Raw genomic sequence first — 25,862 nt, 5'->3', positions numbered from 1 at the left:
CGATCCTGCCGTAACTCAGACTGCCCACAGCTAGCCCTCCCCACTACACCTGACTCAGTGGGAGAAGGGCCAAAGGTCTTGTCCTCAATCACGGGGAAGTTAGCGAAAGGCAGCATGTACCACATGTCCAGCACATCATCCTTCGAATCCGTATCCTTCCTCATTCCTTCGATCGGTAGCTGCTGTTTAAGTTTCTCCAAACTGAAACACTTAGCCAGGGCTACCCCTTCAGCCTCCTGCAGTCGAGACATCAGCTTCTTCAGGGACTCCTTCAACTCTCACCACAGCCTCAGCAGTTCTGACTCAGGGTTCCCGGCCATCTCTATCTGGGACGCAGTTACCCCACCAGCTTCTTCCACCCTGACCTGAAAAGCAGCAGTTAAAGAATGTTCAGCCTCTGGTTGTTTCTTCCTGAGGACGTCTTCCAGGTCAACTTTCAGTTTTTCCACTTCATTTAAACTCGCGATAGTCACCATCAGGTTCCTTTCAAGCGTCTGCCTCCCTTTTCCGAGATCTGTCCTCCATTTCTTTACCTCCTCGGGAGTGTAGTCAAACTCCCCTCCGTTGGCTCTCGGTTTTCTGTTGACCTTAGTCAGAACACTTCCTTGATCTTCCCCAACTTGTAAGTCTTCCAATCTTTTCTGAATCGATGTCTTGAGTTTCTGCTGACCCCTTCAAAGGTGGGTTATTGTTTCTTCTCGCGGGATTAATTCATCAGTACATGACCACAGTGCGGTGCAAATCCCCTCTCCTCCCTGTGTCTCATTCAGATTGACGACCTGGATTTCCATCCCCAGGTCCACCACCGTCTGTCCCAACACCAGGAAGTTCAACTGGTATGTCGGGTCATTTTCCTCACATTGCACCAAACTCCTCCAGCCAAAAACTCCTCCACATTTGACACTTCGCTTCAGTCGCCCGGGCTCAGCCACTCGCCTCGCCTCATAGTCCCCCCAGGCGAATCCAAGCTCTAGGCAGTCATCCACATACGTCAAAACTCCACACACCTTCACTTCCCCCATGGTCTTCCTCATGCCCCGCGGGAAGGATGCAGGGGCTCTGGATATGCCCTTGGGCATCTTTTCAGATTGGAAGAATCCTAGGGAACTAGTAAAGGCCATCTTCAGCTCAACAGCCGCACTCCTCAGGATCTGGCAACATCCACTCCTCAGATCCAGCACACTAAACCACATCGCATAATCCACACACATGCTGCCTTCATCTTCCACGGCGCCAGGGTCCAGTTGCCGCGACCTCTCTCTCACTGAGGTGTCTTCAGCGGTCAACTCCACTCCCTCGTGGTGGTTCGGAGCATCTACTAAGAGGGTCTCACCCTCAGCTACTTTCCCCAAGCCGCACCACCGCTGGGTCTCGTTTAAATTCAGTACTGGCTCAAGGCTGCTACACACGTTCTCTGAAGCAACTCGTGTCGTGTTGCTGGGTGCCCAGCAAATGCCTCCATGACCTCCAGGGACATTAACCAATCATCGTCTTCTGGATAACTACTGGCACTGGTACCCAAAGTCTCCGGTGCCCTTGCGGTTGTCAAGGGTAAATGCTTCAGACACCGGTTGTAAAACGAACTGTACAACAACTGGATCTGTGCTCCGGGGTCGAGGATAGCTTTAGCATCACTTCCCTCAATCCATAACGACACCCGGGGACGTTGTCCCTCTAAGCCTTAAAGAATAGGGCCTTCTCCTTTCGGAAGTGCATTGGTACATTGCTGGGAACGTGCTTCCCCAGAGACTCCAAGCCGTTCCCCCACTGGGCCTCCACTAAGTTTCTCGATCCCTCTCTGATCAGCTGAACAACTGATCCCCTGAAATGATCCCCCTGGCACTACAAGCAATTTAGCCGCCCTCCTAGCCAGAGAAGACACACTGAAAACTTTCCCCCCTCTTTCAAATAACTGACAGCTGTCACTACAGTGTAAGTGAACCTGACAGCTCTAACACCATCACCAGCCCGCCTACTCAAACTTTCAACCAATCCCTGTCACCCTCCCTCAACCGAGCACTGCCACTCATCTAACAACTGAGAGATCCGCACCACCCACGTCTCACGCGCCTCCGCCCCTCTTGGGGTGGAAACTATCCCAAGTGCCAGGCGGAGCCTGCCAGAACTAGAACATTTATTCGCAGACCCTACCTCCAAATCAGACCACTCTTTCCTCTCTCTCCCAACTGCCCTGAGCAGCCCCGAGTGCCACCTCCAACTCGTCAATGCCAGCCCGAACTCGAACAAAGACCTCACCCACCACGCATACAGCAATCACCAGCAAATAACCCACAGACACACATTACAGATTTTGAACAGGGCACCCACACAGCATACCAGCAGACTCATCCCGGACGAGCCCCCACAATGTAGCCCCCCCCGGCCACCCTCAGGGTCACTCGGCTCGCTGTCGTCTAGGGAAACAGCCTCGGCCCCAGCAATCTGGGTAATTCGTTTGTGTGGATGCTGTGTGAAGTACCCCACCCCACCCAAATAACAGACAATACACCAGATGCAATTAAATGATATACAGTTTATAGATATTACTGGAACTATATAATTAAAAGGGAATAAAATATAAAAGGAAAATAAAAGGCGCCACACTTATCAAAGTTCAATCTCTTCGTGCACAAAAACAGTTGGAGCTCAAGGACCTTCTTCTTCACCCTGCGAACCCCTCGGACCACCTCGACCGGCTGCCTGGGACCAACAACAGTGGTCGACCAGACGCTCCACACGAGTCCGTCTCCGTCTCCTTGCCGAACGTCCCGCTCGGGGTCCCACCCCGTTAGCGGACTCACAGCACCTGGTCCATCCTCTGTCTCGCTCTCCCGCCTTCTGCCCCAAAACCCCGCGCATACAGTATCTTCAAATACACCAAAACCATAACAACTATCCCAATTGGTTAATAGCACTCTCTTATCACACTCTAAAGCAAAAACAAGCTGCTAGCGCAAACTTTCTCAGCATTTAACACAACAAAGCCGCATTCCCCAGATTAACATAAAGATGCCATTTTAATTAGCCTCCGCAGTAACATAAAAGTCAAAGCCCCCTTACACGAGTAACAATGCACAGTACACAGTGAGAGACACATAATTAGCAAAACTAAAGTAAAAATAACATGACGATGGCTTAGTCAAGAATGTTGACCAATTTGATAGTGTTAATGACTGGGAATCATATATCTTAAGTGTTGAACTGTATTGTAATGCTAATGAGGTAGATGAAGTAAAGAAAGTGTCCACACTTCTTAGTTTAATGGGTGCTAGAACATACAATCTCTTACACAACTAGTAACTCTTGAAAAGCCAGCAAGCAAGATATTTGAAGAAATTGTTGCAAATTTGCAAAATCACTTGAGCATAAAACTGCTAGTATTAGGTAAGAGATTTAGACTTCACCAAAAGGAACCATCCAAAAGATGAAAGCATTTCTGAATACACTGCAGAACTGCGCAAACTTTCCCAATACTGTGACTTTAGAGATGGACTTCCTAATGTATTAATGGATGGGCTTGTATGTGGCATACGTAATCAAAGCATTCAAAAGAGGCTACTGTCAGAAAGAGATCTAACCTTACAATGGGCATCAACTATTGCGATATCATTAGAGACTACAACAAAGGATGTGGCAGAATGACAGAAAAAGAGTTCAGAATGTGAAACACACAAAATGCCCCTGAATAGTGCAAAAGAACAAAAAATGTTATCGATGTGGTAAATCCTCCCATGATGCAAATGACTGTTGGTTCAAAGAAAAAGTTTGCAAAATGTGTCACAAAGTCACATGGAGAGAGTGTACACATCAGACAAAAAGCACAACCAAAGAGAGAAACCACACAGAATGAAAAGTTTCAAAAACTAATGCACAAAGTGACTGAAAGTGAAATAGAATAGAATCAGATGATACAGGTTCTGACAAAGGAGAGCTATCATGCCTAGAACTATATAGCATTATTGAAGCTGATTGCAAAATTATATGGATCACAACAGATGTGTCTGATGTAAAACTGAAAATGGAGCTGGCTTACAGTGTCAGCTTTGTTCATCATTTCAGAGGCTGACTATAATAAACTGTTTTATAAGCTATCTTTACAAACAACCTCGGTGATGTTAGAGACCTTCACAGGTGAAAAAGTTTCTCCCAAAGGCAAATTGAAAGTGAATGTGACATACAGAGGCAAACGACAGCAGTTAGAGCTTTACATGTTGAAAAGTGGAGGGCCAGCACTTTACAGATGTGAATGGTTGAGAAAAATTCAACTAGTCTGGCATATAATCAAAGCTCTCAATGATTCATCAACAAGCAACTGCAGCCCAAAAGGTAGCTCTAACCAAAGATTGTCAGTGCTCCTTAATACTAATGAGTAGGTGTTTGAGAAGGGCATTGATAAACTCAAAGCATAAAGGCCAGAATTGAACTGGATGAAGCAGCAACACCAAGATTCCATAAAGTCTGTCCAGTGCCTTATGCACTACATCTTAAAAGTGGATGCTGAACTTCAGTGCTTGGAGGTATCTGGCATTCTCTCCAAGGTGGAGTTGAGCAACGGGTCATGCCTATTGTCCGGATGATCAAGAAAGGGAAGGCCGGAACTGTTCACATATGTGGGGATTTCAAAGTGAGGATTAACCCAGTGCTGTATATGGTGCAGTATCTCCCACCACAAATATAACATATTTTTGCACCTTTGGCAGGTGGGGAGAGGTTTTCAAAGATTGACTTGTCACAAGCCTATCTGCAAATGGATATTGAGGAGTCAAGCAGGAGGTTCCTCACAAGCAACCGTAACAAAGGACTGTTCCAGTATAATTGTCTAGTCCAGCAATTTCGCAAAGAGCAATGGACCAAATGCTCCAAGTCCAAGATACCCCAGGAACACAATGTTACCTTGATGACATCATCGTGACTGCAAAGAATGATGCAGAGCACCTCCAGAACCTTGGTAAAGAGATTACCAGGCTGAATGAGTATGGTCTGTATGCAAAAAGAGAGAAATGTGAGTTTTTCAAGAATGAAATCTGATATTGTGGACATGTCATTGACAAGCATGGCTTACATAAGTCACAAGAGAAGATTGAAGCAGTGCTGCAGGCACCCAAACCGGAAAATGTGTCACAACTCAGATCATACTTGGGCCTTGTAAACCACTACTGCCGATTTCTCCCAAAGATTGCTACTGTAATGCAGCCATTGAATGCTCTGTTATGTACAGGACAAATTGGGAGTGGTCAGAAAGATGTGAAAGAGCATTCATGGAAACAAAGAGATGAATAACATCTGATGAACTGCTCACCCACTTAGACCCATCTTTGTCCATCAGACTGTGTGCGATGCATCCTCTTATGGTATCAGGACTGTTCTGTCACTCCTTTGATGGATGGATCTGAACGCTTGATTGCATTTGCTTCAAAGTCACTGGCGAGCGCAGAATGCAACTACGCAGAGATTGACTGAGAGGCCCTTAGCCTAGTATTGGAAGTAAGGGATTTCCACCACTAACTCTACAGACAAAAGTTTACTCTAGTGACAAATCACCAGCCCCTTGTGTCCATTTTCAACCCCAGAAAGGGAATCCCAGTGACGTCCGCTACCTGGATGCAATATTGGGCACATTTCTGAGGAGCACACTCTTATGACATAGAGTTCAAGGGTGCCAAACAGCGCTGATGGCTTGTCATGTCAGAGAGTTCAAGCAGCACTGATGGCTTGTCATATCTTCTGCTGATGACAACAGAAGGAGAAATGTTTTAATTCTGTGACCCAGCAGAGGTATTCCACATGGCATTGGTGGACCAGCTGTCGGTACAAATTCCGAAATACAAAGAGAACCGAGGAATGACCTGACATTGTCAAAAGTCTATGACATCACCATGCAAGGATGGTAATCCTGTGTTTCTAGAGTCCTCAGTGAGACGAGACAAACTGTCTGTATGTCAAAGAATGCTAATGTGTGAATCTCGAGTTGTGGTTTCCTGCACACCAGTGTGTAAAGAACCTGCATGAAGGACAACTCGGTACAGTCAAAATGGAGAATCCTGCCCAGAGCTACGTATGGTGGCTGGGAATAGACAGACAGATTAAAAACTTGACCGAAAGCTCTTTGGGATGTCACAAATTTCAAAATACACCCCCCCCCCTCGGGCACTGTTACATCTGTGGAAATGGCCAACTTCACTATGGCAAAAAGTGCACATTGACTTTTCTGGGCTATTCATGGACTTCATGTTCCTGATTGTTGTGGATGCTCATTCGAAGTGGCCGGAGGTCATACCAATGAAGTCTACCACATCAGAAAAGATTTTTTCCGCTCTGAGAACTATCTTCTCCAGAAATGGTTTACCAGAACAAATTGTGAGTGACAATGGACCACAATACACGTCAGAAGGGTTCAGACCATTCATGAAGAAAAATTACATCAGACATTTCAAGTCAGCTCCTCACCACCCAACAACGAATGGGTTAGCTGAAAGGTAAATAGGGAAAATCAGGTTGGTGCAGGATTCCAAGCAGGGGAATTTTTAGAATGTCTACAGTATGGCTTTTTAGAGCAGCTCATGGTTGAGCCCACTAGGAGATCAAATATTCTGTATTGGGTGTTGTGCAATGTACCGGAGTTGATTAGAGAGCTTAAGGTAAAAGGGCCTTTCCGGGAAACTTATTGTAATATGATCAAATTCACCCTGAAATTTGAGAAGCAGAAGCTAAAGTTATATGTATTAGTACTACAGTGGAGTAAAGAAAATTACAGAGGCACGAGAGAGGAGTTGGCAGGAATTGATTGTAAAAGAACACTGGCAGGGATGATGGCAGAGCATCAACGGCTGGAATTTCTGGAAACACAAGATTCGGAATGCAGAAGATATATACATCCCAAAGAGGAAGCAGAATTCCAAAGGCAAGATGACACAACCAGGGCTAACATGGGAAGCCAAAGTTAACATAAAAGCCAATGAGAGGATATATAACAGAGCAAAAATTAGTGAGAAGTTGGAGGATTGGGAAGCTTTTAAATGCCAACAGAAGGCAACTAAGAAAGTTATTAAGGAGGTAAATATGGAATATGAAAGTAAGCTAGCCAATAATATTAAAAAGGATACCAAGAAATGTAAAAGAGAGGGGAGAGTGGATATCAGACCGCTGGAAAATGGGGCTGGAGAGGTAGTAGTGGCGGACAACGGAATGGCAGACAAACTGAATAAGTACTTTGCATCATCCTTCACTGTGGAAGACACTAGCAGTATGGTGGAAGTTCCAGGTGTGGGGGTCATGAAGTGTGTGCAGTCACCATTACAAGAGAGAAGGTTCTTGGAAAACTGACAAATCTGAAGGTAGAAAAGTCACCTGGACCAGATGGTGTACACCCCAGAGCTCTGAAATACCTAGCTGAAGAGATTATAGAGACATAAGTAATGATCTTTCAAGAATTACTTGATTCTGGAATGGTTCTGGAGGACTGGAAAATTGCTATCGGCATTCTACTCTTCACGAAAGGAGAAAGGCAGGAGCAAGGAAATTATTGGCCAGTTAGTCTGACCTCAGTAGTTGGAAAGATGTTGGAGTTAATTGTTAAGGATGTGGTTTTGTGGTACTTGGAGGCACATGACAAAATAGGCCTAAGTCAGCATGGTTTCTTCAAGGGAAATTCTTGCCTGACAAACCATTTTAAATTCTTTGAAGAAATAACAAACAGGAAAGACAAAGAAGATTCTGTTGATGTTGTGTACTTGGATCTTCTGAAGGCCTTTGACAAGGTGCCACACATGAAGCTGCTTAACAAGCTATGAGCCCGTGGTATTACAGGAAAGATTCTAGCATGGATAAAGCAGTGGTTGATTGGCAGGAGGCAAAGAGTGGGAATAAAAAGAGCCCTTTCTGGTTAGCTACTTTTGACTAATGGTGTTCCACAGGGGTCTGTGTTGGGACTGATTCTTTATATGTAATATGTCAATAATATGGATAATGGAATTGATGACTTTGTTGCAAAGTTTGCAGACGATACAATGATGGGTGGAAGGTTAGGTAGTTTTGAGGAAATAGAGAGGCTACAGAAGGACATACAGATTAAGAGAATAGGTAAAGAAGTTGCAGATGGAATGCAGTGTTGGGAAGTGTATGGTCATGCATTTTGGTTGAAGAAATGAAAAGTGTGACTATTTTCTAAATGGAGAGAAAATGCAAAAAACTGAGGTATAAAGGGATCTGGAGTCCTTGTGCAGGATTCCCTAATGGTTAATTTGCAGGGGACTAAAACATAAAAGTAAGGATATAATTTTCAGACTTTATAAAGCACTGGTGAGTCCTGACTTGAGTATTGTGAGCAGTTTTGGGCCCCTTATCTTGGAAAGGATGTGCAGAAACTGGAGAGGGTTCAAAGGAGATTCGTGAAAATGATTCTAGGATTAAAGAGCTTTTCATATGAAGACCGTTTGATGGTTCTCTACCTGTATTCACAAGGAATTCAGAAGAATAGGGGTTACCTAATTGAAACCTATCGAATGGTGAAAGGTCTTGATTGAGTGGATGCGCTTAAGACCAGAGAACACAGCCTCAGAATAGAAGGCCATCCTTATTGAATGGAGATGAGGAGGAATTTTTTTAGCCAGAGAGGGTCAATAGATTGTATCCGAGGATCTGCCATGGGATCAGCATGTGAGTGCCACCACAAAGAAGGCATGACAGCATCTCTACTGCTGTCCAAGCTCGTGTCGATTCAGCATGTCGATAAAAACTTCTTTTCCGTGGAGAATATCCTAACTGGTTACATCACAACCAGGCATGGAAACACCAATGCCCAGGAAGGGCAAAAACTACAGAAGGTGATGTTTACAGCCCAGTCCATGACATGGACAGCCCTCCCCACTGTTAATAACATTTACGTGAAGTGCTAGCACAAGAAAACTTAATCCACCATTCAAGACCCTACCATCCAAGCTATCTTCTTGCTATTACCATCAAGCCGGAGGTGCAGATCTTTAGGTCCACACCATCAGGTTCAGGGACAGTTACTACCCTACAAACATCAGACTCTTGAACCAGTGTGGATAACTTCACTCATCACAAATGTGAACTGATTCTACGATTTACTGGTAGATTTACTTTCAAGGACTCTTCATAGTTCATGTTCTCAGTATTATTATTTTTGTTTATTACAAGTTTGTCTTCATTTGCACATTGGTTGTTTGTCACTTTTTAGGTATAGCTTTTTCATAGATTCTATAATGTCTTTAATTTACCTGTAAACATCTGCAAGGAAAAGGAACTCTAGGTAATATGAGGTAACATACAAGGGGTGATTGATAAGTTTGTGGCCTAAGGTAGAAGGAGTCAATTTTAGAAAACCTAGCACATTTATTTTTCCTACATTTACACACTTAGTCCAGCAGTCGTGGAGCATACGGATCCTTTCTTTGTAGAAGTCGGCGTCTTGGACCTCCAAAAGTGGTCCACAGCTGGGGTGATTGATATGTTCGTGGCCTAAGGTAGAAGGAGATGAGTTATTAACTTCAAACTTTCTGCATTTTCACTCAAAGCGTTGAACTGCACATGCATGTAACGAGAGCTGTATAACTCATCTCCTTCTACCTTAGGCAACGAACTTATCAATCACCCCAGCTGTGGACCACTTCTACAAGGAAGGGATCCGTATGCTCCACGACTGCTGGACTAAGTGTATACATCTAGGAGGGGACTATGTTGAAAAATAAATGTGCTAGGTTTTTTAAAATTGACTCCTTCTACCTAAAGGCTGATTTATATTTCTGCGTAGTAGCCTACGCAAGTGGCCTGCCCCGTTTTGAGCATTCATACCTGTGCGTTTGTGTGTCTGCGTCGCTCTGGAATTAACCGCCAAAACTCTACTTGGCGGTGGGGTTTCTATGCTACTGTGTTGAAACTCAACACGAAGAAACTCAAACTTCAAACAATGGCGACTGAAACTGAAGGAGGGTGAATTTTCTATGCTTGTTCGGCCACTGAGAGACATGGATGAGGAAATGCATTTCAAATATTTTCAGATGTCGGCAAGTAGATTTGACGATTTGGTTCATCCTCTCCAACCATTTATTTTGCATCAGTGTACGCACAGTATACTCAGAGACTGGCAATCACCATTTGAGTTTTAGCTTCAGGTGAAGTCAACAGGCTGTAGCAGCTAGCTACAAACTGGCGTCAAGCATAGGGTCCTCCATAATTTCGGAGGTCTGTAAAGCTTTATGGAAAGCATTGCAGCCAGAGTTCCTTCCCTGCCCTTCAGTCGCCCAATGGGAAGCTATTGCAGCCTAGGAGGAAATGCGATGCTACCAAGCGGACCAATCAAAGTTGTTGCGGTCTGCATCGCCGCGACACGTAGTTACATTTTTGGGGAGTTGCACGTCAGGCTAAGGCATAGGGTATGTGACTATGCCGTACCTACGGCGTAGATTTGACGCAGGACTATAAATTGCCCTTTAGGCCACGAACTTATCAATCACTCCTTGTATACAATTTGATAATAAATTTACTTTGAACTTTGAAAATTGAAAGTTGATTGATTTTCTGATGTATTTGAGGAATTATTGGCAGTTACCCTATGTGGCATGTAGGTCAAATTGTCCATGATGTACTGCAATGCTATCAGTATCACACAAAGTAACATTTGAAGTGCTGAGGCAAGTAAACGAGGATGCACAAGATGCCAAGTATTCTAGCATTGATTCTCACAACACCTATTTGTACCACAACTTGTAGTACGTAATGGGTGTTCAGATGCTTGTACTTACAGCTTTGTGTATTACATCCTATACTCATCACATGGCTTTCCTCTGCATTGGAGAAACTAAAGCTAGGCTGGGTGAATAACTTGCAGAACACCACCGATTAGTCCGTATGGTTGAGTATTAGGTTTCCTTGTCTATCAGGTAGTCTCCAACGAGCTGTAAGACTGACCTTCCTTTCTTTGGCTTCCTGCAATGTTATAAAGTCAAAGTCAAAACATCTCATTGTCTCGTGCTGGCACATTACAATCTTCAATACTCCACAATGCACTCAATAACTTCAGATAACTAGCCTTTTCCAGTATGTTTCAGAACTTGGCCTGTAGCAATGAAATATAATCAACCAGTAATATTACCTCTTTTCTTTCCCACTGATGCTGTCTGCCCTGTTGTGTAAAGTCAGCATATTCAATTGCTTTTTAATTTCAAATTTCCAGTAGCTGTTTGTTTCTCCACTTGGAATTTTATTATTGCTTTTGTTATTATCTTTTTCTTCCACTATCCCTCACTATTCTAATTTCTGTTTGCACTTGTCTTCCATTTGCATTTCTTCCCAGGCAGATCAGCTACAAATTTTAAGCCTTCACCACTGTCTCAGATGGCACTGCCGTGCCATGCCATTGTCAGATCCCTTGGTCTTTACCCCAACACAGGTACAATCCTTGTTCTTTACACCCCTCCACTTCCTCTGTAATCTGAAACACTTCTACCTCTTCTCAGTTTTATTGAAAGTTTATGAAATATTTATCACGCTTCACTTTCTACAGATGATGCTAGACCTGCTGAGTATTTCAAGCATTCTCTATTTTAACTTCACTCTGGGCAGTGGTTGGGAGAACGTGACTGACTGCCTCATTTTCTGTCCAGATAAACATAGATCAGCTGCTCACCCTTCAGTCCTCCTTACTTTCAATGTGCAAACACAAACTATGACTGAGAGGAGTAAACCTGGCTTAGGTGGTCCTTCTTGTCAAAAGGTTATTGAATTCATCGTTTTGATTCACAAAACTTCCTCAGAGATCAGTGCATTGACAATATCTTGGGAACAGTGTCATGGAGAAAGAAAAGAAATTGGCAAAAGCTGGATTTGGAAGTATAACAGAAAGAAAATGGCATAGGACAAGGCTTTGTAGCCATGGGGATGGACCAGAAATTTTATGGCCATAAATTTTATTTATTTATTTTTAATTTTTAATTATTTAGAGATACAGCAGTCCCTTCCGGCCCACCAAGCTGTGCCACCGAACAACCCACTGATTTAACCCTAGCCTACTTACAGGACAATTAACAATGACCAATTAACCTGCTAACCAACACACCTTTGGACTCAGAGGAAACCCATGTGCTTACGGGAGGAATACACAAACTTTCTGAGCAAAAGCAAACAATAGGGCTCTAGTTGTTGGGAAACGACGTTACTTTTGAGTCTGTTATTAATTCTCCAACTGTTATTTCTCTGCACAAGTTATCAAGAGTGGGATTGTTATGCAAATATAAAAGTAACAAGCACGTTGTAAATTTTCTTCAGTGACTGCATGATTGAACTTCATTGTAAGGTACCTCACGCAGTCCTGAGGTAGGGTATGAAAGTGCTATAATTCCACATCCCTTACGCTGGGGAAGCTGCTTGTGGACACCTGCAGCTGGTGAAGAAAGAGCAAGTCCATTCGTTTCAATGAAGAGCAACAACTGCAAGGGACTGAGAGAAACATCTATCGTTCTATTATTTTTATTAATTAAGCTTATATCAATATTCTTAGTAGTTTCTGTTTTTAAATTGCAGCTCATCCAAATGTTTAAATGAGCTTTCAATATCCGGGTTCACAAATATTGATAATGCACTAACAAGTTTGATGGGTAGCTGAGCTTTGGACTGAAATTACATTTTCAGGGGTGAATGGAGAAAGTGCTTTTTTTCCCTCCTGATCTTTGACAATTGCATTACACAAGGCCCTGCTGCTACATATGCCATGATATTGAGGAACAGGACTACAATAACAAGCAATATGACACGAAGTTGGCTCCCTGTTGCCAATGAGTTCTGTATCAGTACTGTTCCACATTAAATAAATAACAAAGTCTCATTGGCACATGTTTGACACACTTAGTCAATGAATATTTGATAAGACATGCATTTCAAGAATTTTGGACTGGGCAGATAAAAGTTGTTAGTTCCTATTTATGGTAGAATTGACAGATCTTATCTGCTTATTTGGTTCAAATTCACAGTGTTTTTGATTGATGTCTTGTAACACTGTACAAAGGCTGAAGGGCACCATTTGTTCCATCTAACAACTGGAACGATTTGCTCTAAACCATTCAGGCATTTAGATCCTTCTTTCTCCGTGGTTATTATAAATAATCATTGTTGAACAAGTCACTAGATCTTACTCTTTAGCTTCCCAAACAATGTCTCTTCCATCTGTAGAATCAAACTGAAGAAATATGTCTCTTATTGTTATGAATTGTTTTGTTCTGTTTTATATTATAACCTCAGAAAAGCTGAAGAAAATAGCCTATTAATGTCAGCCACTCAGTGTGGGGAGGCTGCTGCTAACAAATTATTATCAGAATTATTTTACCACAATATTTCTATTTCTGGTTTGATTATACCAAAAATCTTCCAAGTTATGGAAGAATATAATTAAGTTATAAAGGGTCAGAATTTTATTGAGAAATTCTGAGAGTTAGATGGTTGCAATATATTTTTCCATCTGAACAGAAGAACAGAACTTAATTCTCCAGGATTCTGTACTAAAACCAGAATTTTTATTAATTTATATTAGATTATGAAGACACTCAGTCCTCTTTTATTGTCATTTAGAAATGCATGCATTAAGAAATGATACAATGTTCCTCCAGAGTGATATCACAAAAAAAACAGGACAAACCAAAGACTAACACTGACAAGACCACATAATTATAACATATAGTTACAGCAGTGCAAAGCAATACCATAATTTAATAAAGAGCAGACCATGGGCACGGTAAAAAAATGTCTCAAAGTTCCAATTGACTCCCGATGGTCCCGATAGCTGGCAACAAAAGGGAGAAACTCTCCCTGCCATAAAGCTCCAGGCGCTGACAACTGCCGATGCATTGGAGGCACCCGACCACAGCCGACTCTGAGTCTGTCCGAAAACTTCGAGCCTCCGACCAGCCCCTCTGACACAGCCTCTCCGAGCACCATCCTCTGCCGAGCGCTTTGACCCCGTCCCGGCCGCCGAGCAACAAGCAAAGCCGAGGACTCAGGGCCTTCCCCTCCGGAGATTCTGGATCACATAGTAGCAGCGGCAGTGAAGAAGGCATTTCAGAAGTTTTACCAGATGTTCCTCCGTACTCTCACATCTGTCTCCATCAAATCCGGACTGTGCACGGCACCCTACTTGACAGATAACAGATATCATTCACCAGAGTGGCCGCTGCGTGCTGTGTCTTGCCGCCATCTTCTCCTCCTCCTTACATTAAACATTTGGACACAAATGAGACCTTATTTGCTGTAATCTGGAACAAAGTTATTTTTGTTCTTGTAACCCAACTCCAAATTAATCATTTGAAGATAAGTTACAGAGCACAATATCCAGGTCTGCAGATATCTCAAAACTGGGAAAAGTAGTGAAACTACCAGAGTGCTGTCTCAGACTTCAGGATGTAGAAGCAGGCTGCGCAAACCAGTGGGTAAGTGCAAGATGAAATGTAATGCTTTGACACATTAGGTACTTTAGTACTGCGCCTAGTCCCATCTCCAGCCGTCTAGACTCTGTCTTGCCACTGGACCTAGATGGGAATTGGGAAGAAAGAGTGAGGCTGACACTGCGCAACTCTCCCTCACCTAAATCCAAATCACGCGCTAGTCTCAACACCATCATTATGGTGTTGATGTCCTCATCGACGTCAACGATGGACGAACAACAACAACAACAACAAACTTTAGTAGGAAGAATTTAGTGATAAGAAGGTGGTACAATAGCTGGCAAGGGGGGTGGGTTTGGCACAGTAACGTAGTGGCTTGTGTAATGTTATTACATTGAGCCGGGTTCAATTCTGCCATTCTGTAAGGAGTTTGTACATGACCCTGTGGGTCTTTTACGGGTGCTTTGGTTTCCTCCTGCATTCCACATTTGGATTAATAGCTTAGTTGGTCACATGGGTGTAATTGGGCTGGTCTGTTATCTCTTATAGATAATAATAAAATGTTAAAAAAGATGAGCTAGAGGGCAGATGTCCGCAAAGGGCATACTGGTGGGTTACTGGCACTTTGAGAAGATCTGAGGGTATATGTGGAGAATTTCTTGATAGCAGTAGTGCAGGTTAAGAAAATGGCTAAAAAAAATCTTGAGATTCTGGGTTTAAAAATAGAAAATAAATGTAAAAGGAAAAGGATTAATTAAATATGATTATGGACGTAATTAAATGTTATAATCCCTTTGGAGAACTATGTTTGGTTTTGAATGTTTTACTTTTCAAAAGAGTGGTGCAAGATAAATTAACATAAAGTTATTTTATTTTTACACAAGTGGATTGCACCGCTCAGAGATATGAAGGTAGATTGAGTTGTAGTGTTCTCAAGATAGCTGGATACACATCTGAAGGGAAAAATGTACAGGACTATGTGAAGAGGAAAGCAGTGAAGTTAAACTGCACGCTAAGCTGGTACAGACTTAACGGGCCACAAACCTTCTCCTCCGTTCTATTATCATTCTGTTCTTCTCTGATTAGCAAGTGAGAGTTTATTAATTATTACAAATCATCATTCTCGTAGTCAATGCTTAATCATTCACATGAATATAGCAGCAAAAAGTCATGCAGCCACCACTCTCTACTCTTCACTTTCTGTAATTCTGAACCAATTTCTGAAATGCATTGCAATTCACTTGAATCCCATACCCCAATTTTACATATTTCTAATGGTATTTCATAGGTTTTCTATTGGTGTCAGGAAGCTCTCTTTGTCAATTACCTATTTCAATATTGGGGTCAACTTCACAAGCCACATCCAAATAATAATTCATAAGGAAGAGTGAGAGACAAATTATGACCTACATTTCACTTTGCTTGTCAAAACAAAATTAAATTCTTTACTCCTAGGGAATGTTGTGTTTTGTTTATATTAATGTTAAATAAATTAATTATTTAAATTAGATTATGTAAAAGCCTTCTGACTCAAAACGAAAGCTTGTTGGTGTTAAGTTGTACATTGTTTTCCAGTGACATCAGAGAATCATTTCATGGCCAGCTGACCTTAAATAAAAACATATCTGAGAAGTAAAGACAATCCTGAGAAAATAGAACAGGAAATGAAATGTTTTGAAACATCAGAAGAGAATACAGGATGCGAAAAATGCACACAGCTATGCCTTTTCTTTTCATGTAGCCATATGATTCCCATCGCCAAGGCCTGGCTCCACAATACAGATTAGTTTTTGAATTGTGAATACACTTAAGTAGCACAAAAGCTATCCCAGTGGCCATCTGAGAGCTTCCACACTGCTTCAAAGTCATTACATTCAAGTAATTAAAAATATAAATTAGACAACCTATTCTAATTGGTTAAATTATTTTAATTAATATCAAGGCATTCAATTAAAGTCAAAAGCAAACCATATGGGTGGCTTCACTTAACTTTATAATGAGGGTCAGTGACCCCATAATGGATGAGGGATAGACATAAAGTCAATCTGATACCCCAGATGAGTACGATGAAATGATGCACTGGCATCTGACATCCAATTTGTTCCATACTATGCAGATACAAGGAGTTGCATAGCGTAATTGTGACACCATTACAGCTTGGTTGTGTTGGAGTTCGGAGTTCAATCCCGGTGTCCTCTGTAACGAGTCTCTGTACATCCTCCCTGTGGAACGCATGGGTTTTCTCCAGGTCCTCGGGCTTCCTCCCACAGTCCAGAGACATGCCTGATAGGTTAACTGGTCATTGTAAATTGTCCCGTGATTAGATTAGGGTTAAATTTGTGTCGTTGGGGGTTGCTGGGTGGTGAGGCTTAAAGGGCTTTCAATACATACATGAAGTTCAGATCACACTGCTGCGTGCACGGCAGCCAGTTTGAATTTCTGAGCAGAACTGCCAGCTAGCCATCAATTTGCCTTGGTGTAAGAATGATACTGCAACTATTATTGATAGCTGTACCATCTCATTCTTGAAGGCAATGCTTTATTGAGATATATTTTTGTCTCATAAAATAAAGTGAACTGAAATGAAAAGAAAGTTGAAATAAATAAGGCATTCTGCTATTAGCTTTGTACTATCATCCCTCTGCCAATAATTTAAATTGTTTTTATCGATCTGAGCAGCATTCACATTAAAAAGAAACACTTTTAGTTAAGCCCATCTTTATTTTTCCTCATGAAGTGCTCTACACAAAAATGGCTTTGGAAAGAATTGGTTTAATTCAATGATATCTTTACAGTAGTAATTAAAAAGCACAACTGATTGCAAGTTTGGTTCCAAGAAGTCTACATTAATATAATCAACTCCACTTATGATTGGTCTCCAAAGTGTTCCTGACATATAACTCATTGTTTATTTATGAACTTGGGTCTGATTCAGTAATTCACAAATGGCACTCAGCTGTTCCACTCTGCTGCTTCACAGTTTCTAAATGCACTCAGCATATATCCAGAAGCAGATGGCTTGTCATGAATCAATTCACAGAAGGTCATCAGTGGGGCAGATACCGGAATACAGCAGATAACACCATACACAATTTCCAAACAGCAGTTTGCCTGCACTTACCTGTAGCCACTTTTGTGTTCACTTTACTGCAAGTGAGTAGAAATGGAATAGAATAGCAAGGGAAACTGCAATGAGACTAATGGTTCTTTGAAATGACACAGAACGTTCAATTTCAGTCATGAAACTTCTACAGCCTAAGCCAGTTTAATTGTTGTTTAAAATAGTTCACAAGAATACTGAAGGACATTTGAGGAGAAAGTTACTACCCCAGTGGCTTCATACATATCAGACAATATCCAGCATGTTATTTATCCATCTATAAAAGAGATCTATTCGATAATAAATTAAAATGTGATTGTCAACCTATCTTCATCCAAAGACTTTTCCATTAGAATTCTGAATGAATTGTATTGGTGTATATTCTTATTAAATACATTTGTATTTTATTAAAAGATAAATTATTCAGCTGATAATTAAAATCATGTCCTTTCTGTTGACTATTTTATTATAGGCCATGGGACTTGCAAATAAAAAACAAGTGACTGAAGATGGTTGTATCCCATGACAACATTGTATGATAAGGATTACTTTTCAATTTAACATTAAGATACACAAAGACTTTGAGAATTGACTGATTCACACTTTCATTCACCCAGCTTCCATATTAAAATGCAGCCAGGTCAGCTGTGGGATGGGTCAGATGTAAATTTCATTCCTTTCTACACTGCCCCATTAACATGATTTAACACAGTAACAGATGGTTCATCCTTTCCCTTCTCAGCCATTCTTCTTGCTCCTCCATTAAAAGTAGCATCAAATGATTTCACACAACTATGGCTCAAACTGAGTTAGCCAAAAATCATTTCAAATTTTCAGAGCTGGCAAATACAATTTCACTGTATCCAAGTGGAAAAAATAACAGTGCACCGTGGGTGGTTGAAAACAGAAATTGAGGAAAAACAAGGATCAAAGCGGAATTCTTCATGCAGTTCAACAGCTGAGCAACCTGGTTTGTGTCTGCAAGAATAGTGGCATACCTAAGGCATGGCACGTGCCCTGGACGCCACTTGAAGGGGGGGCACCACTGAGCAGTTTCTATTAAAGTCAGACAAGCCATCCTTGGATAGTGAAAAAAGAATTTTCTTTGGATGTATGATCTGTCTTTGATTATCATGGGTGAGAAGCACTAGGATGGCCTTATTTCAGAGCATTGTGTAAGAAGACCATGAAACGTTTCTTCATGAAGAAGGAAGGTGGAGCTGAAGGACGGAAGAGACGAAAGTTGGAGGTGGAGAAAGCCAAGAGGTCGAGCAAGTTCTTCATGCCCTTCTTTGAAATGCCCGGAACAAGTAGTTCGACACGTTCCATAGAGTGGCCTGCACCTGCTACAAATTTGTTAGAATCTGAAGGTGGATCAAGTACAAATGCGTCACAAGCCAAGGAGGAAGTCAAGTCAGATAAATTCGAGTATGACGAGATTAAGAGTGAGGCTGCCACAGAGAACGTGGACACAACAGGTGGGGAAGACGATGGTGGTGGTGGTGATGTTGAGTTTATTGACGAGATTGAACCTGACGATACTGAACCTAGTGAACTGGATGGTGTCAAAGAGCCTCGAACTGTCATACCAGAAGTGATTGAACAGCATGACATTGGACTTCTGAAGTTCGACAAGGATACTGGAAAAGCAATTCTGCCTGACGTGCTGAGAACAGAAATAATAAAGCTGGGTTCTAAGTATTTCCAGAACAGTGAGGGGCCTTTCCTACCAACAAATAACCGCTCAATGAAAAAAACTTGGTTCAAGAGGAAATTGGGAAATGGTCGTGCTGAGGAAGTGACTCGCTCATGGCTGGTCTATTCCCCTTCTAAAAAGTCTGCATTTTGTATCTGTTGTCTTCTCTATTCCCGGTCAGACCATCAATCCTCATTGGAGCAAGAAAGTGGATTCAAACAGTGGAAAGTACCGATGTTACAAGGAGACATTGGGAGCGGACCCAAATGCAAGACACAGACACTGAAGTACTAGGAACAGGACTAGGTTTATCTAGATAGCAAGGTTAATAAGAAAGAAACAATGCTGGACATTGACATAGGCCCTGGACGAGACTAGGAATCAAAACACGGGACCCGGACGGGGAACTAGGAATGAGGAGCCTGGACTAGGAACACAGAACTCTGGAACCAGAGCCTGGACAAGGACCCGGAACCTGGGTCTTGACTTGGAACCGGAACCCGGGCCTAGGCTTGGACTCAGGACTAGGATCTTGGCAAGGACAGGACGTGGCTACAGGACAGGACGAGGTACTCCAGATCTCCAGCACCGGGCTAGACGAGGAACTCCTGGGCTGGGTGAGGCACCGGAACTAGATGAGGACACGAAGCTTAGATTTGGACAGGGCTGGAACATGGCGCCTGGACTTGGTCTTGGAACACAGGAGCACAGAGCCTTGGACTTGAACTGGATGCTCAGAGACTTGGACGTGGACTGGACGAGGTACTCCAGGGGTGGATGTGGCTCTTGGACTAGGTTTGGCTCGGCTCTTGGACTCGGCTTGGTTAGGTTCTTAGGTACGGAGCCGGAACTCCTCCATGGAGTGCAGGGCTGGAAACCTTTCTAGGATGCAGGGCCAGGACCATTCCTAGGACACAGGGCCGGGACCCTTCCTAGGACGCAGGGCCGGGACCCTTTCTAGGACGCAGAGCCGGGACCCCTTCTTGGACACAGAGCTGGGAAGCTTTCTAGGACGCAAGGCCAGGTTAATTGCTGAGGGAGCTGCTGAGGGACTCTAGGACTGGACATGGACACGAAGCCTTGGCTTGGACAGGACTGGAACACGGCGCCTGGAACTTGGAACACAGGAACACAGAACACAGAGCCGGGACACCTCCTTGGGACCAGGACTTTGGACCAGGGCTTTACACAGAGTCAGGACCCCTCCTTGGGAACAGGACCTAGGGCCAGGACTCTTCTTTGACACAGACACTAAACATGGGGACACAAAGAGATAGTTCCAAACTCAACGATAGATAGTTCCTTATCTTGGCGAGGCAAGGCTCCGGTCTCACTCTGGCGGTTGAACTTGACAGGGATGCAGGCGAGGCTTCAGAAGGAAGAGGAAAGGAACAGTCCGGCAGTGAATCCTTGGTTTGAAAGGTATTTATGTGCTAGCCCAAAATGAGAATCAGGTGCCTCAGTTAAGGCACCCAATGGAACAACGGAAAAAAGGAAAACCTGGAATAAGGAATCGACGGACCGGACCGTGAGCTGGAATGTGGACATCACGGACTGGACCATGACACCTGAGAGGATTAGTGTTCATGAAAATGCCAAGAATTATCGGGAATGCTTCACACAGTGGAAAGAAATTTAGCTGAAAACAGAGGAGTTATTGACACGGTATTTGAGTCACAGATTGAGAAGGAAAAGCAGAAGTGGCGTGACATCTTGACGAGAATCCTTCACTGCATAAAATTCCTTGCGACTCAGAACCTGGCTTTGCGAGGACACAGGGAGTCACTTCAGCTAGACGATGACTCCAATGTGGGAAATTTCCTTGGCTTACTGAAACTATTAGCCATCTTTGACCCTGTCATAAAAGAACACCTCACTCATTTGAAAAGTCATCCTGGATCCATGTCGTGACTTTCACCGGGTGTCCAGACTGAATTCATCCACATGATGGCATTCACTGTTCGCCAGAGTTTACTGAGAAGCATTCGTAAAGCCAAGTACTATGGTCTCATGTTCGACTCAACTCCTGATCAGACACACCGTGAGCAGATGTCAGAAGTAGTGAGGTATGTGGAAGTTGATTTTGAGAGGAAAACAGTCCGTGTTAGAGAGTCCTTCCTTGGTTTTATCCAGATAAGCCAAAAGGATGCTGAAAGCTTGGTTGAAGACATCTTGAAACAGCTAGAGAAGGACGAAATGGAGCTACAAGATTGTCGGTCACAGTGCTATGACAATGCTGCTGTGATGGCTGGACACAGAAGTGGTGTTCGTCAAAGAATAAGTGAGAAAAACAGTCTGGAGTGTTTGTGAATTGTGACAACCACTCACTCAACTTGGTGGGTGTACATGCAGCCAAGCAGGAAACAATGATGGTCATGTTCTTTGGAACCATCAAAGCTCTCTACATGTTTTTCCCTTGTTCAACACAGCCCTGGGAAAAACTCAAATATGCCGTGCCTGTGGTTGTTAAGTCGGAATCCGAAACCAGGTGGAGTGCAAGGACAGAAGCAGTGAAGCCCATCAACAAGTACCTTGAGGAGATACTTTAAGTTCTCCAGGACATGAGACAATGAAAACGAGACCAGTGAAACAAGAAGTGACGCAAGGCAGCTGTACAACCACATGTTGAGTTACCATTTTCTAATTTTGCTAGGATTTTGGAACAAAGTACTCATTTGCATTGACCGTATTCAAAAGAGGCTGCAGGATCCTAGCATGAACTTCCACGAAGCTGCCCTGGATTTGAAAGCCCTCCGAGATCATTTTTATGATGAAAGAGAAGTGTTGGTCAGTGAGTCACTCGAAGAAGGAGCTGGTCTCTGTCAAGAATGGAATATTGAAGTTGAAAGATGTCAGAGACAAAAGAAATGAATGGCTGATGAGAACTCGAGAGACGCTGGGTTAACAACTAAGGAGGAAATGGAAAGAGTCATGAAGGGAACATTCGACCGTCTTCACAGAGAAATGGATGAAAGGTTCGCTTGTTTGCACGACACTGACCCCAAGTTTGGGTTCCTCCTCGATGTCGAGGGACTGTGTTACGGCGCCAACAGTAATGACCTAATGAAGAAGCGCGAAAATTTGGGCGAATTGTACAGGTCTGATGTTGATGGACAGCAGCTATATGAAGAAATTTTGGATTGCAGAATGTTGCTATCAAGGCAGGTCAACATGAAAATATCAAGACCTGAAGAGCTTCTTCAATTTATTGTTCAGTATGGAGATGAGAGCGTCTTCCCCAATCTTCGCATTGCTATTCAAACAATGCTAACCATCGCAGTTTCCATTGCCAGCAAGATCATTCAGCAAGTTGAAAGTAATACTTTCATATTTGAGAGCCTCCATGGGTCAAGGAAGACTCTGTGATCTTGCTCTGCTGAGTGTAGAAAGAGAAGAAACTGAAAAAAACTGACTTTGATCACATCATAGACCAATTTGCATCAGTAAAAGCATGGAAAGTACAGTTATAATTTTCATGTCGTGTCATAATTTGTTAATTAAAAGATCAATGAGCTTGACTTGTATTTTTGAGCTGATATTATGGTAAAGTTATCTAAAAGATGGGTGTCAGATGTTTGGACAGGGGCGCAATTTCAGTGCTTGCCATAGGCGCTATTTTCCGTAGATATGCCCCCGTGCAAGAAGCAGGCCAGCATGTATGTGAGGTCTTTCAGGAGGAAACCTCAGACAGCAGAGAGATGATGTGGTGGATTGGTGGTGCTGGTGGGTAGGGGCGATGGAAGGGAGGGGACGTGGTAAAGGAAATAAGTGTAAAGTGGAAACAAGGAATAAATAAGGCAAGGAACTATGGTATCCCAAGGGAAAAACAACCATATTTCCTCATCAAAATCTTAAAAAGTAAAACACTTTTGGAACCTTTGAAATTGGGTCTCTCGTAACAAATTAGCCCTTTTAACTGGTACTTAAGAAGATATTTTGTGCTGTGATAATAAGTGTCAATCTATACGTTGAAAGAATCAAAGGCCTGCTACTTTATGAAGCATTGTGATCACAAGACTTTAGCAAAACAAATAACTTTAAGAAATTTGCTTTATAATGAAAAGCATTTTGATCACATTTGCTGTATGTACTACACAGGCAAATTGCTTATCTCTTTATCATGTACTACAGACAGCAGACATCAGTAGATGCTGATGCTCTTATCAAAGGTTCAAAGGTACAATTTAATGTCGGAAAAAAGTATACAATATACATCCTGAAATGCCTTTTCTTCGCTACCATCCATGAAAACAGAGGAGTGCCCCAAAGAATGAACGACAGTTAAATGTTGGAACCCCAGAGTTCCCCCCAGCTCCTGGGCGTAAGCGGCAGTGAGCAATGATTCCCCTCTCCCCCCACCAGCAACAAAAAGCATTAGCACTGCCACCAAACACTCAAGCATGAGCAAAGCAATAGCAAAGACACGGATTTGAAGTTACCCCAAGAACTTCGCATTTCACCTGGTATTCGACATACTGCAGGTTCTCTCTCTCCCTCATAGGGGAGAAAGAGCTGTTTCCATTTTATGTGACATGATATTGCAAAATAAATCTCACATAACAGCACGGGAAAAGATGGATAGGACAACTTAGCCTGCTACTGGAAGTGCTGTCCCTTTATTAAATACTGCCTCCCTGAAAACTGGAGGTCTGAAAAAGACCATTTAAAAACTAAGTAATTGGTAATCTCCAAATGATAACAACCATTGTAGAATTAAAGATAAAGTGCAACAATTGTTCTTCAAAATCAGTGGATTTCTATTAAGTGTGGTGTTTCATTGATTCTATTATGGTTATTATTTTATCATGGAGTTATTGACTATGCCTGCAAGAAAACCAATCTCAGGGTTGCATATGGGGACTTATATGTAGTTTGATAACAAATTTACTTTGAACTTTGAAGTGATAAGTCAGATCCTGCCAATTCAGAATGTGCCATTCCAAGGTACTTCCAATATGAGCAAGGAGGGAGGAGAAGATGGCAGCACGACGCAGCGCGCGCAGCTCTCCGGTGACATCCGTGGAAACATCTCAACATTTGCCCTGTAAAACCCCACTTAGATCTTACGCACTTGAATAAGGTCACCACTTATTCTCCTAATCTCCAGGGAATACAGACTCAAACAGTCCAGCCTCTCTTGAAAGTCAATGTATATTTCTACAATACAAAGATTATTTTAACGTGGTACTTTTCACCAGGAAAGTAGACAATAGAGAAGAAATTTATAGATAAACACTGTTTAAAGTGGGTATCTGATTGAAACTTTGTGCAACTTCTTTTTGAACTCAACATCCAATAAAAACTGATCATTTGGCTCCTCGAGTTATACTGCTTTTTTTTGCTTCTTTCCCCTTTCTCATTAACTCTCTTGAGTTCACATGTGGTAGAGATGGAGATTAGAGGGGATTGTTTTAATTGCCGAACCATCAGAAAAAATTATTGGTTGTCCTGTTTTAACACTGATATAGAATGAACGAAGTTCATCAGATTCTATCCAATCCGGTAAAAAACTGTAAAATCAGAGCTCAGCTAGAAGGCATTTTATGAGGAAGCACTTAATCAATGCACCAAGTTGTGAAATTTGTGAATTCTTCTCCAAATGAAAAGACTCTTGAAGCTGGGTTAATTGAAATAGTTATGGCGGAGATCAAAAACTATAGATATCAAAATACAAGGGAATATCACACCAAATTAAATCTAACAAGGACAAGTTATTCAGTGCCTAGTGTAAGGGATGCCTGGTAGAGTCAACTCTGATTACTGGAGGTGATCAATCACCTTTTTTGTAGGAGAACACAAAAAAGTTGTCATTGCTGTTTGCAAGGGCCCAGTGGATGATGAGGTACTGTGCTGCATGCTGTCATAGTGCTTAGGATGTTTTATTTGCAGCTAATAATGTGTCCTTGGTTGGAAGAGGTATCCCTTGGGTTAATAACAGCAGTATTGCATAATTTTTTGTGCTTCATTTGTTACTTAGTACCACTGAATATTTCTATGAAAAACTAATTTTTTGTTGTTATTGAGTTAAGATTCCATCACACCCTGCATAATCATTTCAGCATATTCTTTGCTGATGCTGCTGTAATTATGAATGCCAGAAGTTCAACCTGGAATGAATTCTTTCACAGCCTGATGACTCATTACTGCTGCAGTCTAAGGAGGAAGCATTCGAGAGTGGGTGTAGAAATCTCAAAGGCTATTGCAGATACAAGTAAGTAGCTACCAGTTTGCAATGCCAAATGAGGAGCCTGAACTTAATTCTTTCTAAAAGCTTAACAGCCCCGAGGACAAAACAGGTCAGTTGGTTGGCACCCCATCCACATTCATTTCCTTCACCACTGATTCACCATGGTTTAGCTTACAACACTCACAGCAATGCAATGCAGTTGTTTCTCTTGCATCTCCCAAAGCCATGGCAACAATCATCAAGGTCAGTGATAGCTGACACTTGGGAACAGTATTACCTGCAGGCAACAGTGTTCCCAACACCATTTCCTTCAAGTTACCATCACTGGATCTAAATCCAGTGCTCCTTAAACAACAGCATGGTGAAAGTAGCATCAGCAATACAATGTTTAAAGAAATTGGTTATCCAGAGTTTCCTCGAGGGTATTGAAGGGAGGGTGATAAATGCTAATCTTCTCAGTAGCCACTCTATCCCGAGAAATCAATCAAT

The 25,862-nt window shown here is 42.4% G+C and overlaps 1 protein-coding gene and 1 long non-coding RNA gene across 4 annotated transcripts in view; one reads left to right on the top strand and one right to left on the bottom strand.

Annotated features, from left to right (window-relative positions):
- LOC134348068 (interleukin-1 receptor accessory protein-like 1) overlaps positions 1-25,862 on the bottom strand; it is a 1,445,875-nt gene that overhangs the window by 310,350 nt on the left and 1,109,663 nt on the right. The gene's annotated exons all lie outside the window — the stretch shown is intronic.
- LOC134348069 (uncharacterized) overlaps positions 1-25,862 on the top strand; it is a 68,429-nt gene that overhangs the window by 40,295 nt on the left and 2,272 nt on the right. Inside the window, exon 2 of the long non-coding RNA XR_010018347.1 lies at positions 25,315-25,397. This is a non-coding gene — a long non-coding RNA (uncharacterized LOC134348069). The remainder of the gene's footprint in view (positions 1-25,314; positions 25,398-25,862) is intronic.

This window comes from Mobula hypostoma, chromosome 6 (genome assembly GCF_963921235.1).
Source record: "Mobula hypostoma chromosome 6, sMobHyp1.1, whole genome shotgun sequence".
Taxonomy (NCBI): domain Eukaryota; kingdom Metazoa; phylum Chordata; class Chondrichthyes; order Myliobatiformes; family Myliobatidae; genus Mobula; species Mobula hypostoma.
Note: the sequence above shows the minus strand (reverse complement) of the source record. Positions and strands in the feature narration are given on the sequence as shown.